This window comes from Cyprinus carpio, chromosome A5 (assembly GCF_018340385.1).
Source record: "Cyprinus carpio isolate SPL01 chromosome A5, ASM1834038v1, whole genome shotgun sequence".
Classification (NCBI taxonomy): Eukaryota; Metazoa; Chordata; class Actinopteri; order Cypriniformes; family Cyprinidae; genus Cyprinus; species Cyprinus carpio.
In genome coordinates this window covers 7,315,779-7,334,429 of record NC_056576.1, presented here as the reverse complement: position 1 = coordinate 7,334,429, position 18,651 = coordinate 7,315,779, and the positions used below count along the sequence as shown (strand labels likewise).

The 18,651-nt window shown below is 36.2% G+C and overlaps 1 pseudogene; it reads right to left on the bottom strand.

The window, feature by feature from the left end:
• Positions 1–1,808: 1,808 nt before the first annotated feature.
• Positions 1,809–11,559, bottom strand: LOC109113670 (annotated as a pseudogene).
• Between the last annotated feature and the right edge of the window lie 7,092 nt (positions 11,560–18,651).

The following is an 18,651-nucleotide window of genomic DNA, read 5'->3' as shown; positions in this document are numbered from 1 at the left end:
AAAACGGAAAGAGGCATTGTAGGCGACTCTCACAGGAAACAGTCCTCGTCCTCCATAAAGTGCGCTGCACACATCTGAATATTTGGGTTGAACTGTTCTGGAACAGTGTTGAAATACAACTTAACCACTGATTTCTAGTTGTGTCCTCTTTTGGAAGACAAAACAAATTAATTTTGCTTTCACAACGAAACACACAGCGTCTCCACAACATGGCGCCGGCGGCAACAGCGAGAATAAAAGTTATGCCTTTGTTCTTTGCCTGAACATTTGGGCGGTGTTATAAAATTCTTCCCACATCGTGACGTAGACATGTGGGGGCGTGTTAGAATGAGCCGTTTTAGGAGGGCGTGGTTGACAGGCAGTGAAGGGTAGTTACTAATTACATGTCATCTAGATTAAGTAATCAGATTCCAGAAATTGAGCACTCATTGAATGACATTACAACTGCTCACCAAGCCTCTTTTAAATGTATTTTGTGTTGACAACACATTGACCAGAGCATGTGAGCGGAGTGGAGCGGGAGCAAGCGGGTCTTAGACTGAGCGCAGAGCGGCATTTTTAAAAGGACGGAGCATTGCTCTTTTTGTGTTGACAACACATTGACCAGAGCATGTGAGCAAGCATGCGTAAGTCAAGCCTGACCCAGAATCCATCTGTCTTTTACTGTCATCAACAGACATCTACATTTTCATTCAAAACTCGGTCCATTGGAACTTCAAAAAAGAAAACGAGAAATCATACAGGTGTACTATTAAAAAACGATCTAACAGTGACAACTTGGGACAAGAAAACGAATGTGGAACATTGTTTCAGTAAGTAAAAGGTTCCCAGAATCCCAAAAAAGGCACACGAAAGCATTAAAAGTGTGCTATGAACACGCGGGGAAGGAAGCCAAAGGTAAGCAAATTGAATACGGTAACTTGTAACAAAGTATGTAAATTAAATACAAAGCTTAAATTCAAACAAATTCCGTTTTGTCATTCAGTAGGCATAATGGTTCGTTTTATTTCATTTGATGCTGGGTGTATCGTCCGTGAATTTGTATTTGACATTATGAACTAGAGCGAGAGGAGGAGCTTGCAGCAGCAACAAGAACAACGGTTAAGAATTTAAAAGTGTTTTCTTAACTGCACGCAAATTTAATCAATTCAAATCTATTTAATTAAATCAATTTAAATTCTAATCCTGCGCGCGTGCGCAAAAGTTCAACAATGTTGGGCCTAATAGTGTTAATTTACTTTTTAAAACGTTTATGTATATTTTTGTTTATATAATTTTTACTTATATTATTAGGCCCATTTATTCGTTTAATTTTACAGGAATTTTTGTGACTAATTTGTCATTTGTAATTTGAAATAAATTGTGGTCTAAGCTAAAAGTCATAAATAGATTTTTTTTTTCTTTTTTTTGCGCGAGCAGGGGGCGAATTTGAGTGGAGCGCGAAGCAAACTGCGTTGAGCGCTGAGCGATAATGAGCGGAGTGGCCTGATGTAGCTTTGAGCGGGGGAGCGGAGGGGTGGAGGGGTGAACAGTTCCGTGAGCGATGAGCAGAGATTCTCACCGCTCCACTCCGCTCACATGCTCTGACATTGACAACATTTTTCAGACCCAAAAACTGAAGATTCTAGAAGCTTCTCAACATGATAAACAATCAAAACAACACATTAGTAGGTTATCAGCTCTGATGATCTGTCATTGAAAAAATTTTTCAGACCCAAACATGATCTGTAGGACTGATTCAGCAAGAAAATATGAAGAACAGTGATCTGGGGTTTTTGCTGCTTGAGTCTTGGAATTAACCTTTCAAAGATGTCATTCTAATATGTATCTCAGTGGAGATACACATCTGATTGTGTATTGTTCTTTCTTATTACAGCAATTCTTTCAGATCAGTTAATTTTGTGTATCTGTGTGATTCAAAGATGATTTGATGTAGAAGCTTGAACATGGCCCCTTACAGCAAAGCCAAAATATTAAGCTATGTGAAATCAGCATGAAACATCAACATATGATATAAAGTAAAAAGAATATAAACATGGTTATGAAGATATATGAATGAATGATTTTTGTATGAGGGAAATTATTGTGAATGGATATATGAATACACAAGTATGTATGAATAACAGAGTAAAGAAAATACAATAAAGAATGAGCTTTAAGTGTATTTTTAGTCTCAACCAAATGAATAAACCCTCTTTCCCCCATAAGATACATGACTTTACATTTATCAAAAATAAGAGAAACTGGGTGTAACTTCGGCTTTTAAACATGTCATCTCTGCAAATTATATGAAAAGTGAAAACCGATAATGACATTTAAAAAATCTTTCAGAATTGAAGCTATTGCAGTCGTCACCCAAAGAAATGTCAGCATAGATGTGTGGACTTCTTCAATCAGAAACTTCCATCTCGCAGTCGCTCTGATTCTCTTGCTCTGCAGGTCCAGGCTCATTGCTTTTATTAGTGTAGGCTTCTAAGGTTTTGACAACCTCATGCAAACCTTTTATCTTAGCCTGTCCTCTGATCATATCAATGATAGGCTGCATGGAATAGGTGTATTCCACAATGCTTCTAGTTCTACCCTTTTCTCCTGGGTACACATATCCACCGGTGTGCACGCCAATCAGACAGCAGTGTTCATCAAAAACGGGAGAGCCAGAAGATCCATGAAAGAAACAAGAGTTATAATTAATCTGGTTTTCATGAAGATCCCATTTATCTTCAATACTCTTCTGTGTCATCACATGTAAGAAACTGACATTCTCAGAGATGTGTTTATTGCGAGACTCTTGTAGATTTTCTGTCTCAATGATGAAGCAGGGGTCTGTTTTTTTAATCCCACAATCTGGATGTCCCACAATGCAAATCTCACCACTTTTAGGAGGGGGGCCAGGACTGTAACATCTGAGCAACTCAGGACGGCCTGTGATTTCATCAACAGCTTCCAGTTCAAGAAGAGCAAAGTCAAGACGGCATTTTTTTGGGTATGTTTTTTAACATTTTGATGCTGTATGTTTCTTGACTGGCACCAGTTTATTGTTTTATTTTATGTGTTAGTAATCAGATGGATGTTTTTTTTTCTTTGTAGAAGAAAGCTTGTCTGGAGACTCAAGAAATGGCTTGACAACATGTGCATTAGTTAGAACAAATCGCCCAAAGAGTAAGAAGCCGGTTCCTCTGGCGGATTCCTCCACTCGAATCTGACACACAGAGTCAGAGAGTCTCATGAGCTGCTTTATTTTATACACTTCAGAGAAACTCTGAACACTTTTATCATATTCTGCTCTAAAGAACTTTTGGATTTTTGTTTTGTTCTTTTGTTTATATCTTTTGTTTTTGGTATTGATTGTTTTTTTAAACTGAGCACGCAGAATTGCTAGAATCTCTTCGGACTGCGAGTGTTTTTTTGTTTTTGAGTTTTTTGTATTTGTGGTTTTGTGGATTTCATCGTGCTTCTCTTTTGTGTTTCTTCTTGTTCAGTGTTGATGGGATGTTCATTATGATCAACATTTTCTTTCAAATCAGCGGCTGAAGCTTCATTCATTTCAGTGCCGTCATCACTCAAGGCAAAATCTTGGCTATCTGGCTGGTTGTTGTCACTGATAACAATGATCTCAAAACGCTTTCCATCCAGATGCTCTACGGTCTTTGACATTTCATAGTTTGTCTCGCTCTCCAAGTTATAGAGTACACACTGTTTCTTGAATATGGCATTGATGAATCGTCCGTCACGCCGAAGAGCAGCATTCAGTTTGTCGTCTTTGAACGCATACACACAAACATCTTCAACCTTCTTCTTTAGCTCATTGTTTTTCATTAAGCGTGTTATTTTCTTACCTCCTTTTGTTTTAATGTAAAAGATTACTAAGCTTTTTGATTCATTGGAGAATGAAAGCCTTCTAGTTGTTTCTTTCTTTGTAGCAACATTTCCGTGATTTTTAATGAAAGATATGTCTAAGAGCTCATGTCTTTCAATAAGACAGCAGGGGAAATCAGTCTTGATAGCCGCTCTAGGAACTGCTCCTTTGGATTTCTGGATCACTATTTCTTTCTCATTGTTGTCTTTCTTAATCTTTCTGAAAATCTTGTTTGTATTAAGAGCATCAAGCACAGTCATGGATGTATCACATGCCACTGTATGTGTCTTGAATTTGTAGCGGAAATTAAAAGTGTGGCTTTGCCCTCCAGCACTCTGTTGAATTCAGAAGAACAGTAATACAGAAAAACATTTATTTAAACACCTATGAATAAAGGACTTCAGTAAAATGATTAGCAATATCGAGTAATATTATATAATGTATACAAATAATAACAATTTTCCAGATTCCAAGCTCTCGATTCAATTACATTCCAATTTGATATTGTGGCAATGATTGGTGCATAATGTGCACTTTTATTTTAGTCTTTAATGTAGGCAGTTTATTCATGAAGTGGAGCAGACTGCAGGACATGTGGTTAAATGTTTTTATTTTTATGTTTAGCTTTTTTAGATTGGTGTGATGTGGGTAATTTTGCAGGACAAGAGGTGCACTATTTTTATTTTAGGGAAATCTGTATTTTTCATATTTAATAACCCAGCCTAAAATATGGTAATAATATATAATGCATTGTAGTTGTTAAGTACATAGGGGTGTTATTTTAGTATCAATGATACTATCATAGTTTTTGTTAATATTTTGAAATAGATGTTATTTATATAGATTTATTTAATTTTAAAGTTTTAGTAATTGTTGTGTTTTTGTGAAATAGATGTTATTTATATAGATTAATTTTTTTATTTTATTTTGTTGTTGTGTTTATTTTTTTTTGTTTTTAAAGTTATTTTATTACTTCAACCCTCCTATTATCCAATCAATGTTAAACTTCTGTAAATTGACATTTTTTTTTTTGCTTCAGATTTAATGACTTTTCCTAATTTAATGGGGACAACTCTGTAAACATAAAAATAACATGATATTTTTTTCAATGTCCCCTACACATTTTGTAGCATCGGTGTTCTTTGGGGTCAATTTGACCCCATGCTCTTTTAGCTGTATAAAACATAAGAAATATCAAAATTTCATACACATTTTGTTATGGTTGTTTTGGGTGATATTTAGGACACTTTAGCATGCTGTAATTTTATGATATATTCACTATAATTTTATATATTCAGTATAACGTTCAAGAAACTTCCCTCTGTTTTAGGGCTCTAACATAATACCTAATTCTAATCCTAATTCTCGTGATTGAATTTTTGATTTTTATAGTGAAATGGGGAAAGTGATTATTTTATTCTTGTGGTTTACAGGGGAGGAGCAAACATATAAAGCTTGCACATAAGCCTTCTAAACCATTTCTCTTTGTGCATTGTGGGCTCTCTCTTTATGCTTTCTCTCTCAATTGAAAATGGCCTGTAAAGGTGCAGTAAGCGATTTCTGAGAATTGCTGTTGATATTTGACATCACCAAAACAAACACGTCCCTACCCAAAAGAATTACACCCCTATCTTGCCTCCACCTCAAAATTTCTGAACAAGTTATTCAACGCAGGCATCTCCCCCTTCACTATTGGACACGGCCCTTACTGGTGATTGGCTACAAGTGTGTTTTGGTGTTCGGTCTGATCCACTTTCAACTAGGGATGCTCCGATCCACCTTTTTCACCTCCGATACCGATTCCGATACCTTGGGTTCGGTATTGGCCAATACCGATACCGATACCGATACGATACCGATTCGATATCAGTGAAATTTTTTTCCCCATTTAAATAAATGTAGAATTTATATATCTCTGTGTGTGGAACTGATAATCATTTTTTCACAGTCTACTAGATACAGACTACTTCATTATAAAGAAAAATAAAATAAACAATAAATATGAAAAAATATAGGCCTGTGTATATTCATAATCTATGGCAAAAATTTATCATAAACTAGGTTAGTGGACCCTGATTATGAGGACCCTCTTGTTGTCTCTAACCACCAGCAGACACATTACCTTTCCAAAAAATGGAAAGTTATTATGGTTCCGCTCCCCACTTGAATGACAGGGTAGACTAAGTGCTGCTAATTAGGGCTGGGTAAAAATATCGGTATCTCGATTTTAATCGATTCTCATTTTTACAGAACGATATCGATTCTTAAATCCCAAGAATCGATTATTCTAGTCTGTTTTCAGTTAATGGACGGAACACTGAAGGGCATCTCCTATCCAATAAATCGCAATAAGCATTGTGCTTTTGTACTTTTAATATGAAACAAAGAGATTTCAAATTCTGCCCATTGTATTGCAGTATTCAAACAATAAATGCATTTCGGCACTGTTTAATGTGCAGTGAGTGACAGATCGCTGTAGCGCCTCAGTTCAACAGACGCAGCAGCACGAGACGCACGTGAACCGATCATCTCCTCCACATTAATACCAGTTTCAGCACAAAATAATCATGACTAAACATCCGAAGGTAAGTTAAAAGAAAGAGCTTTACAATCCGTATCTTGTCTCATGTAATCTCTCAATCAGTGTTTCAGACGTGCAAAGACATCAATATTATAGATTGTTTGTAGTGTGTGTTATATATAAGTAAGAAAAATATTATTTGGTGATAATATCATAAATCAGCTAGAAAAATAAACTGTACAGAGTTGAACTGTAGAGAGTCCCAGAAATGCGGTTTGAAACAGCCCTCGGTTTGTTACGTCACAATCCAATAACCAATCACTTCAAGGGATCGATTCCTATCACTAGCATGCAAAATATACCATTGCCAGCACAAAACCAAAAATAAGAACCGCTAACTTGCATTATAACCCGATGCAACAGTGTAAAAGTAGCCCGGAGTCAAACCCACCTCTCCCACATCGGCGTCTGCACTTCACACACGTATGCTCGTGGGCGCAAATTAAGAATCACAAATGACTGTATTTGAGTCTTCAAGGCATTTTAGGACACAGCATCATCAAGTAAGTAACTTTAACAAATGTTACAGTATTCACTGTAGTTGTCCGCTACTAAAAACATAGTTTTATCAGTCATTATCCGCGTATATGCCATTGTTTTGCAGTTTACTACAGTTCGGTGGATCAGGAGGCGCTGGCTGGTGCGAATGAGTGGAGGTGGGACTAATATTCATATATTGCATATATTAATATTCATTGAATATTAGATCAGCGTATAGTAAATGAGGCAAGGGTGTAGAGTTACATTCAAACTATTTTAAGGCATGAGAAAATGAATTTCACAAGAAAACATTTAAATATGTCACTTTGATGATCAAAGATACGTTTTAAGGGATAAAATATTTGACTATAGGGGGACTTTAAATATAATATAAATATTATAATTTTTACTGTTCTTAAATGTTTACTTTATGTTTGAATAAATCCATCAAGTTTTATGACAGCCACCATTTAAATGTTTATAGCCTATTTAAAAAAACAAAACAAATTGAAATAGAAATATTATTATATAATTGTAACTTTATTATTTTAAAATCTTCATTAAGTGTAGTTTTAGCAGTTGTGTAGCCTGCAAATCAGTCAGTTTTAACCTTCAATATTATAGTAATGTAGCTAGTAACTGACTCTCATCTATATTTTTACAGCATTAGTTGAGAGAATTTTTTTTCCTTGAGAAAATTTGGCATGTAGCCTACGGTACCTGATATATATCCAAAATAATTGATATTTTTTATAGTATCGTTGTAGAATTGTATTTGAGAACTTGTTAGTGATTTTTGATTTGTGTTTTGAAATTTGTGTCCTGCTAATGTCATCAAAATGATTCCAGGGGCCACCAGATATGCTGTCAGCCATGTCCATGATTTATAATCAGTATCTGAGCTTTTCATAACACCATCTGTTGAAAAGGATTTACTTTAAATGACAAATTTAGAGGGGAGGAAGGTGTATGGGGACAGTTGAAAAGACTTTGATGTGACTGAAAAAAATATATTTATATATTTTGGAGGTTTAAATTGCTGGGGTCGAAAAAAAATGTTATCAGATTTTAGGGTAACAGGAGGGTTAGACTAAATAAAAATAAATAAGCTTAAATAATCTTAAGTTTTTATTTTATTTCAGTTAATGTTTAATTTATTTCAAGTTAAGAAAATGTTTTTTTTTATGGATTTAGCTAACAGTAATACACCTGGTTACCAAAACACCCGAGGTACATTTATTCACTTACGTGATATGGGTCTCACCTCAATTATTAAAAGTCTCATACCTGCTGCAGATTACTTTTTGATTGTCCCTCTTCAACTTCCTCCTTACAAAAACGGTTTGTTCTTTCCTGAATGAATGAATATGAAATGTCAAATTACTAATATAAGATCACCAGTTTAAATGGTTTGACCATCATATTGAAAATCATAATGAATGATGATCAAAAAGAGCGATATGGATTTTTAAAGCAGCTAACAAGACTTCTTAAAACTTTTTTTTTTTTTTGTAGAGAAATAGAGAAATTACACACACACACAAACACACACATTAAAATAATTAAACAAAAGTGCACTCAAAGAGTCTCAGTTTCTGTAACATGCACCTTTTCACTCAAGATGTGCCCAAATGAAAATAAAAAACAGGAATATCAGAGTGAGAAAAAGGTTACTATATTGCAAGTCTTCTAAAGCCATACACTAGGTTTGTGTGAGGAACTGACTGAAATGTGTTACTTACTGAAACTCTTTGAATACACATGCAAAACCAAATGCAGAGTGAAACATTTTTTATCATTTGAAATTAATATTGGAATAATTACTTATATTTTGGTCTGGTTCTCACACAGGCTTCAAAAGTTCTACTTAACCTTTTTGTGTTCCATGGGTGAGTATTTTTAAATAAGTGAAAAATACTGGTTCACTTGCGCTTGCTCATTTACATGGTCTGCATTTCTTCACTGGCTGTTTTTCAGATACATGAGCAATTACCTTAAATAACTTTTTAGACCTGAATCTTTTTTTCGCTTGCTCATTTACATGGTCTATATATATATATATATTATATATATATATATATATATATATATATATATATATATATATATCTTGGCCTTACCTGAACATTGTCAGCAGTCTGTGATGCCCTTCTACCTCCAGTGTTCCTCTCAGGCTGCATTTTCTGAAATAGAATTCAAGGCTAAACAATTCAATACAGTGTTCAACATAAGAATGTAAATAGTCAAGCAAAGAAATTTGAACATGTATTTTTATAAATAAGATATATAATCCAAACCGTAAATTGCCATTCCGAGAATTCCCTGCACGACTCTTCACATTTGATGTTTTTTCGTTGAAATAACTGTTTCTAATTAGTTTTTTCTTGTCAGTTGTGTACAGTAGGGTTTTATTTTACATCTAATGTTGTTAAATTAATGTTTTTTTTTTTTTGTTTGTTTGTTTTTCATTATTTCAGTATCATGTGTGGACCGAGATGGTTTTGAAGCTAAATTAAAAAGTAAAGTGAAAGACCGCATCTTAAACCAGAGAAGGTGAACAAGTTGGTCACTGACAGCCAGGGGCACTTTAAGATATCCAGAGGCCCCTGGGCTACAGCATTTTGGTAGCCCCATCCCCTGATTTATATTGTTTTGCTTCCTTACAATTATATATGTCAAATTTAGATTTTTTTTTTTCTTATTAGTTAGCCAGTTAGCATTTTTAACACTTTTCTTGTGAGTGTAAGTGAAGATGCACATTCACTCTTTGCCAGAAGGTGGTGCTTGTAGAACAGCAGAATTATAGCCTTTACATAAAATAAACTATACGAAAAGAAAATGCCATCAGAACTTTCCTGGCTGAAATGTGAGTTTACAGGTACGATTTACACAACATAAATTACACAAAATATTCATTATTCAGAGCAGTGCTCTCAAGTCTCACGCATTGGGCGTGAGACACACGCATTTCAACCCGTTCACACGCTCACACGCCACACCTTGTATTTCTCACGCAGAGACATTACGAGGATAACGCCCACCAAGTTGCGGCGCTATTTTTTAAACAGTGAAACAGGTAGAGGAATCAAGTGAGTTCCCCATAGAGCTTTGAAGGCCCTGACACGCACCAGCGGCTGTCACATTTTAAATGATTTACATCTCGCCAAACTAATTTCTACAGACTGATCAACGTGGGAGAAGAACATCCTGTGAGTACAGTAAGTCATCTCACCATTGCTGGGGAATATATGTGTCCAGACAGCTGGTATGTTAGCTAACAGTTTGACCAGACTATCACGTGAATTAGCCTGTTGAATCCCTGCTAGTTCTATCTAGTTCTATCTTAAGTAATTCACAAAGCAGTTGAGACCAACTTCTAGGAAGGACATTACCAAGATCCCCCCCCCCCAGTTTTTGTCCAACTCCATTGACTTGTATTGGCCAAGACAATGACCCCGATTTTCACTATATGAATTTTATTTTATTTTTTTCAAAAATGTTAAAATTTTTTCAAAACAGTCTAAGATATGTTTTGGTCTGATGGTTATTATGACCCCGATACACACGCAATTTTGGCCATTGTACGTTGTCGGCCGTAGCTATTGCGCCTATTATTAGCCCACTATTATTTTTTTATTGCTAACGTTACACGTTGAAGAGGCTGCGTGGCTACTCTGACAGTTTTATATAAGAGACTTCTATAATAGGCCTATGCATAATACTTGTATGGCAGTACCCATAATAGTTTGAATTATTTTTAGTTTTTTCTTTCCTTTTATTTTTACTGCACAACCTCCTGGTCCCCATTGTGAAAACGTTTTGCCTAGGCTATTTCATTATATTTTATCCAATGTATAATATTGATTATTGCATTTGTCTATTTCAAAGATGTCAGGGAAGAGGCAAAGGAGCATTCTTTCATCTGATATACTGTTTAAACTACCTTCTGGTCAGGGCTGTGGAGTATGGAAATAAAAAAAACTCCCCCTGAAGGAGGCCCTGCTGAAGCACGCTCAATTTGTTGATGTGCAGCAGAGGACGGAGTGTGGGGTGGAAGATGCCCTATACTGTACTTCGTAGACAGGCAACGGTTTCACATTTTCCAAGATTTCAACATATTTAATACTAAGTTTAATTTGGACCATGGTCACAAAACAAATACTTAATCCGTTCTTTACACATGGTGCTCTTTTTAGATTTCAGGAACTACTTCCTTTCAATGGGCCAGAGGAACAGGACAAGGTGAGTGAGGAGTTCTTGGAATATCAACTCATGGATATTCCCATGCCACAAGATCCCACCACCTTTAACGCTGAGGAGTTTTGGGGGAGTATGTCCTCAATCAAGTGCAAAGTAAGAAATATTTGGCATCACATGACATACACACAACTGAAATCAAAAAAGCAAAGCATTTGAGTAATAGAGGCTCTTGGTTCCTTTTTTCAAAGGTGACTGGTTTGAGCCAGTTTGGGAGGCTTTCTAAAATAGCTGCATTGGTGTTAGTGCTTCCTCATTCAAATGCCGACGCCGAGAGGGTTTTCTCCATGGTGGGATTAAACAAGACCAAAACCATGAACAGCTTAGCACTTGATGGAACCCTGTCATCCATCATGACAGTAAAAATGGCAGGCCTGGAACCACAGGGCTTTCAAATAGGAGCCACCAACCCCTGTGCTGAAGGCCTCAAAACCAGCTACCAACATTTACAATAAACAACACTGACCATTATCTCTCTCTCTCTCACACACACACACACACACACACACACACACACACACACACACACACACAAATAAATGCTGAATTAAATAAATATTATTTTATTTGTAAGAATATGTGTCATTTATGAGATCAGACACCCGTCCCCATCAAACCCCTGCCGCCGTCGCGGCCGCCGCCAAAATCTCACTCTGAACTCAGTTCAAAACTTGAGAGCCCTGTTATTCATCATCAGTAGATTGAAACAGAAGTTGGCATATATGTGAGCTAATGTTGATTGCTAACTACGTTTCTATTTTGAAACATGTCGTGCTCGTGTTTGATTAATTAAATCATAGCCGTTTAAAGTATAATTGATCACATTAAGCAATAAAGTTACTGTTTTTCCTTCTCCGGATTTGAAATTGAGACTTAGAAGCAGCACTTCTGATGGAACACAGTGACTGAACCTAAAACCTTCAGCTGACACACAGATTATATCCACACATTTGTAAACTACTGAAGTCGCACTGTATGAAGTTACAGAAAGTTGTCCGGTCCAGTTCCTTTCACACAGCACTGTTGTGTTACTTGTTAAGCTGCACATTATAGAGCCTGGCCCGTGTCCCACAGCTTATCAGAATTACCGTCCCGAGCCCGTCTTTTTCCCCCTTCTCCCAAAACAGCTTATACTACTGTTTCAGCCATTAAAATAGCTCAGTTTGTATGTAATCGCAAAGTGATTATATTTCATTTAATTATTGTTTTTTTATTATTATTAAATTAACTTAGAAAAGCATTTGAAGCCGTTTTGTTAGTTAAATATAAGTTTTTGTTTTTTAAAGTAACGACCAAGTGGCCAGCGGCAGATAGTGAGCCTTTGTTTGATCAATTAAGCCTTCTCAAATCATCACGACTTGCCTAAAATAAAATCTATAGATATAAAACAGTTCAAGCATATAACAATGTTTAAACGTTAAACCAAGATAAGTGTGCTTTGCAGGACATAGCTGATCACTTGCATTTTTTCAGTGGATATGCCGTTATTTTTGCTTATAAAGGTAAGAGTAATACAACTGTAAATGGTCTACTTTATTTGTGTACACTCACAATATCAACAAAATGTTGTGCTTTTATAAAATAAAGAAAACATAAACGTGTATTTCATTGTTACAAAACATATTAGTAGGCTACTTCTATAGGTTAGTATATTAATATTATATCAGATAATGAAATTATAAAATTCTCCTCTTCAGCAAGCACATACATCCTATAGTGAAAACAGCACTGATCCAAACACCCAGAAACTCACATGATAACAACTTCAAACTTCACAGATAACACTCACAACAAGCATTTAGCCAACTCCCATTTACAGATGTGATATATAGTGTGTTAAAATGTTACCTTATGTGAGTTGAAAGTTTAAATGAAGCAGGAGAAAGTGTGTGTCGTTCCTGTGGTTTTTCAAATGGTGTGTGATCATCTGCGGGCAAGTTCAAGCTCAAACCAGTGTGCACCAGTTTCCAGGAAACGTTTCATTAGATGATCGGACACACTTTAATTTTTGGTGATTTCACTATATGAATTTTATTTTATTTTTTTCAAAAATGTTTCAATTTTTTCAAAACAGTCTAAGATATGTTTTGGTCTGATGGTTATTATGACCCCGATACGCACGCAATTTTGGCCATTATACGTGGTTGGCCGTAGCTTTTGTGCCTATTATTAGCCCACTATTATTTTTTTATTGCCAAATTTACACGTTGAAGAGGATGCGGGGCTACTCTGATAGTTTTATATAAGAGACTTCTATAATAGGCCTATGCATAATACTTGTATGGCAGTACCCATAATAGTTTGAATTATTTTTAGTTTTTTTCTTTCCTTTTATTTTTACTGCACAAACCGCCTGGTCCCCATTGTGAAAACGTTTTGCCTAGGCTATTTTCATTATATTTTATCCAATGTATAATATTGATTATTGCATTTGTCTATTTCAAAGATGTCAGGGAAGAGGCAAAGGAGCATTCTTTCATCTGATATACTGTTTAAACTACCTTTTCGTCAGGGATGTGGAGTATGGAAATAAAAAAAAACTCCCCCCTGAAGGAGGCCCTGCTGAAAGCACGCTCAATTTGTTGATGTGCCAGCAGAGGACGGAGTGTGGGGGGGAAGATGCCCTATACTGTACTTCGTAGACAGGCAAACGGTTTCACATTTTCCAAGATTTCAACATATTTAATACTAAGTTTAATTTGGACCATGGTCACAAAACAAATACTTAATCCGTTCTTTACACATGGTGCTCTTTTTAGATTTCAGGAACTACTTCCTTTCAATGGGCCAGAGGAACAGGACAAGGTGAGTGAGGAGTTCTTGGAATATCAACTCATGGATACTCCCATGCCACAAGATCCCACCACCTTTAACGTTGAGGAGTTTTGGGGGAGTTTGTCCTCAATCAAGTGCAAAGTAAGAAATATTTGGCATCACATGACATACACACAGCTGAAATCAAAAAAGCAAAGCATTTGAGTAATAGAGGCTCTTGGTTCCTTTTTTCAAAGGTGACTGGTTTGAGCCAGTTTGGGAGGCTTTCTAAAATAGCTGCATTGGTGTTAGTGCTTCCTCATTCAAATGCCGACGCCGAGAGGGTTTTCTCCATGGTGGGATTAAACAAGACCAAAACCATGAACAGCTTAGCACTTGATGGAACCCTGTCATCCATCATGACAGTAAAAATGGCAGGCCTGGAACCACAGGGCTTCAAATAGGAGCCACCAACCCCTGTGCTGAAGGCCTCAAAACCAGCTACCAACATTTACAATAAACAACACTGACCATTATCTCTCTCTCTCTCACACACACACACACACACACACACACACACACACACACACACACACACACACAGATAAATGCTGAATTAAATAAATATTATTTTATTTGTAAGAATAGTGTGTCATTTTATGAGATCAACACCCGAACAACACTGACCATTATCTCTCTCACACACACACACAAATAAATAATCTGAACTCAGTTCAAAACTTGAGAGCCCTGTTATTCATCATCAGTAGATTGAAACAGAAGTTGGCATATATGTGAGCTATTTGTTGATTGCTAACTGCGTTTTTATTTTGAAACATGCCATGCTCATGTTTGATTAATTAAATCATAGCCGTTTAAAGTATAATTGATCACATTAAGCAATAAAGTTACTGTTTTTCCTTCTCCGGATTTGAAATTGAGACTTTGAAGCAGCACCTCTGATGGAAAACAGGCTGAATCTAAAACCTTCAGCTGACACACACACATTATATCCACACATTTGTAAACTACTGAAGTCGCACTGTATGAAGTTACAGAAAGTTGTCCGGTCCAGTTCCTTTCACACAGCACTGTTGTGTTACTTGTTAAGATGCACATTACAGAGCCTGGCCCGTGTCCCACAGCTTATCAGAATTACCGTCCCGAGCCCATTTTTTTTCCCCCTACTCCCAAGACAGCTTATACTATTGTTTCAGCCATTAAAATGTTTTTTTTTGTTTGTAATAGCAAAGTGATTATTTTTCATTTAATTATTGTTTTTTTATTATTATTAAATTAACTTAGAAAAGCATTTGAAGCCGTTTTGTTAGTTAAATATACCTTTTTGTTTTTTAAAGTAACGACCAAGTGGCCAGCGGCAGATAGTGAACCTATGTTTGATCAGTTTAGACTTCTCAAATCATCACGACTTGCCTAAAATAAAATCTATAGATATAAAACAGTTCAAGCATATAACAATGTTTAAACGTTAAACCAAGATAAGTGTGCTTTGCAGGACATAGCTGATCACTTGCATTTTTTCAGTGGATATGTCGTTATTTTTGCTCATAAAGGTAAGAGTAATACAACTGTAAATGGTCTACTTTATTTGTGTACACTCACAATATCAACAAAATGTTGTGCTTTTATAAAATAAAGAAAACATAAACGTGTATTTCATTGTTTACAAAACATATTAGTAGGCTACTTCTATAGGTTAGTATATTAATATTATATCAGATAATGAAATTATAAAATTCTCCTCTTCAGCAAGCACATACATCCTATAGTGAAAACAGCACTGATCCAAACACCCAGAAACTCACATGATAGTGTAAGTTTCATTTTTTTCTTCTTCACAGATAACACTCACAACAAGCATTTAGCCAACTTCCATTTACAGCTGTGATATATTGTATATATTGTGTGTTAAAATGTTACCTTATGTGAGTTGAAAGTTTAAATGAAGCAGGAGAAAGTGTGTGTCGTTCCTGTGGTTTTTCAAACGGTGTGTGATCATCTGCGGACAAGTTCAAGCTCAAACCAGTGTGCACCGGTTTCCAGGAAACGTTTCATTAGATGATCGGACACCCTTTAATTTCTGGTGCTTCTAATTCAGTGATAAACAGCAGTTGCAAATGATGTACAAAACGTGTAGCGCTTTGTTTTAGTGCCAAATTATATGTAATATCTAATTATTAATATTTAACTTGCATTGGAAAGGTTTACGTGACCTCTCGCGATCTTGACAAAAAGTCTCGCGATTTATTTCCACAACATGATGCATGATGGGATACAGTAAGTTAGATAGTGTGGATTTGGTGTGCGTTAAGGGCACTGCGCTTTGGCGTTTTTAAGATCTGGACAGTATTTCATTTAATTCTTGTTTTTTTTTATTATTATTAAATTAACTTAGAAAAACGTTTGGAGCCGTTTTGTTCGTTAAATAGTAGTTTTTGTTTTTTAAAGTAACGACCAAGTGGCCAGCGGCAGATAGTGAACCTATGTTTGATCAATTTAGCCTTCTCAAATCATCATGACTTGCCTAAAATAAAATCTATAGATATAACAGTTCAAGCATATAACAATGTTTAAATGTTAAACCTAGATAAATGTGCACTATATCTATTTGGATGCTAAAGTGTGCTTTGCAGGACATAGGGGGCAGCTATGGCCTAATGGTTAGAGATTTGGACTTGTAACCAGAAGGTCGCAGGTTCGAGTCTCGGTGCTGGCAGGAGTTGTAGGTGGGAGGTAGTGAATGAACAGCGCTCTCTTCCACCCTCAATACCCATGGCTGAAGTGCCCTTGAGCAAGGCACTGAATCCCCAGTTGCTCCCCGGGGGTGCTGGATATAGCTGCCCACTGCTCCGGGAGTGTGTTCACGGTGTGTTCACTTCTCACTGCTGTGTGTGTGCACTTGGATGGGTTAAATGCAGAGCACCAATTTCGAGTATGGGTTTCACATAGCTGATCACTTGCATTTTTTCAGTGGATATGCCGTTATTTTTGCTCATAAAGGTAAGAGTAATACAACATTCATAACTGTAAATGGTCTACTTTTATTTGTGTACACTCACAATATCAACAAAATGTTGTGCTTTTATAAAATAAAGAAAACATGATGCGCTTTCTGCCGTCTCGTCTTAAACAGGAGCGCTTCACAAAAATGAACCAAAACTCAGCGAATACATGCCTCACAGACATGATAAATATATCTATAGAAAGCTTTAAATGACTACTTAATGAAATAAAAACAAAAACAAAAACACTTTTATTATAATAATATCCGTAAAGATTCACTTCTCTCTAAAGGCGCGTCTTAATGAGGAAATGGTGAGTCAGGATCGGCAACTTCATCCTTGCGACACTGACTCAGAAAACACTTTTTATTAGTAAATAATTCAAATATCTCCTTACTATTTTCCCCCAGACATATTTATGGAAATTACTTTTGCAGATGCTTTGCGGCAAGCTTATTACATGCATTTGAATGCAGAACTCTTCATCTGCGCTGACAACACACACCTTACATGCTGCTGCTGCTGTGGGACACTAAACACCGTCGAGCTGCTCTTGACAGTCGCGGTAGCAAGGTCTCATGTGGTTTCCACCAGCGTGGCAATTTCTTTTCATCACTAATTGATAGATGTCTAAAACAGCAAAGTAAGGAGAAGCCTTAAACAGGACCGAGGCCCGGCCCGCTTCTGAACTATGAAGTGAAAATTGTTCCGAAGCCAGGTCTGAGGGGCGTAAAAAAGTCGGGCTGGAATGTAGGGCGTTAACAGAGACACTCAGACAGAATAGTGCTCATACTAGGCTTCTTAACTAGCCCATTGTGCATTCCGATCACAGTATATCGGTGGAACATACCAGTTTTTTTTATTTTTTTGGTTAATTATAAATTGGTCAATTTTTTGCAAGCAGGGCGTCGCTGAAAATGAGTGTGTAAGTTTGTTGTAATGCTGTTGTCACTGCTGCAAACTCCCATATAGGCTATACAAATAATTATTGGAAAAATATAATTTTCCAGCAGCCAGTGGGCCCCTCCCAAGTGTAGGCCCCTGGGTTTCAGCCCCTTAAAGACCGTGCATTAATGCACCCCTGCCGACAGCCAATTTAGTTTGAATTTTTTTTTTTTTCATTTTGAAAAGTTATTTTCATTCAAATTATCTGTTATCTTTGCTGTTTCCTGATGCTGGAGGTGCTATTTTTTCTTATTAACTTGATTCCACAGTGTTTGCTAAACTTTCTGTAATTTATTAGTCGATATATAATCAAATTCCTTTTAAAGTAGTCTATAGTTTTGATATAATACAGCATGCTGTGTATGCCATGCCTCGTCTTATTATTTTTTTTATTAATACACCTAGTCAGCCATTGTAGCCTACTGTTTTATTAACGCTGTGCTTTTCATTAAGAATAACAATGAATCCATCCTTCAAGCATTTTTTTTCTTTTACTCTTAAAAAGTCTTAAAAAGTGAAAGGTGCATAGATGTAAGCAGAACAGATAATTATCTTTTCTTTTGTTGTGTGAAGTTATCGAGAATTCTAAAAACGAAAGCGAAAGCGTCCCACTCACAAAATTCAAATCGCAAATATAAAATTTAAAAAGAGAAAGTTTTGTGTTTTTTTTACTTTTTTTTTAATATATATATAAACTATGATAACGGGAAAAACTATTCATCAGCTTGCATTGATTAATCCCATGTTGTGGCAAA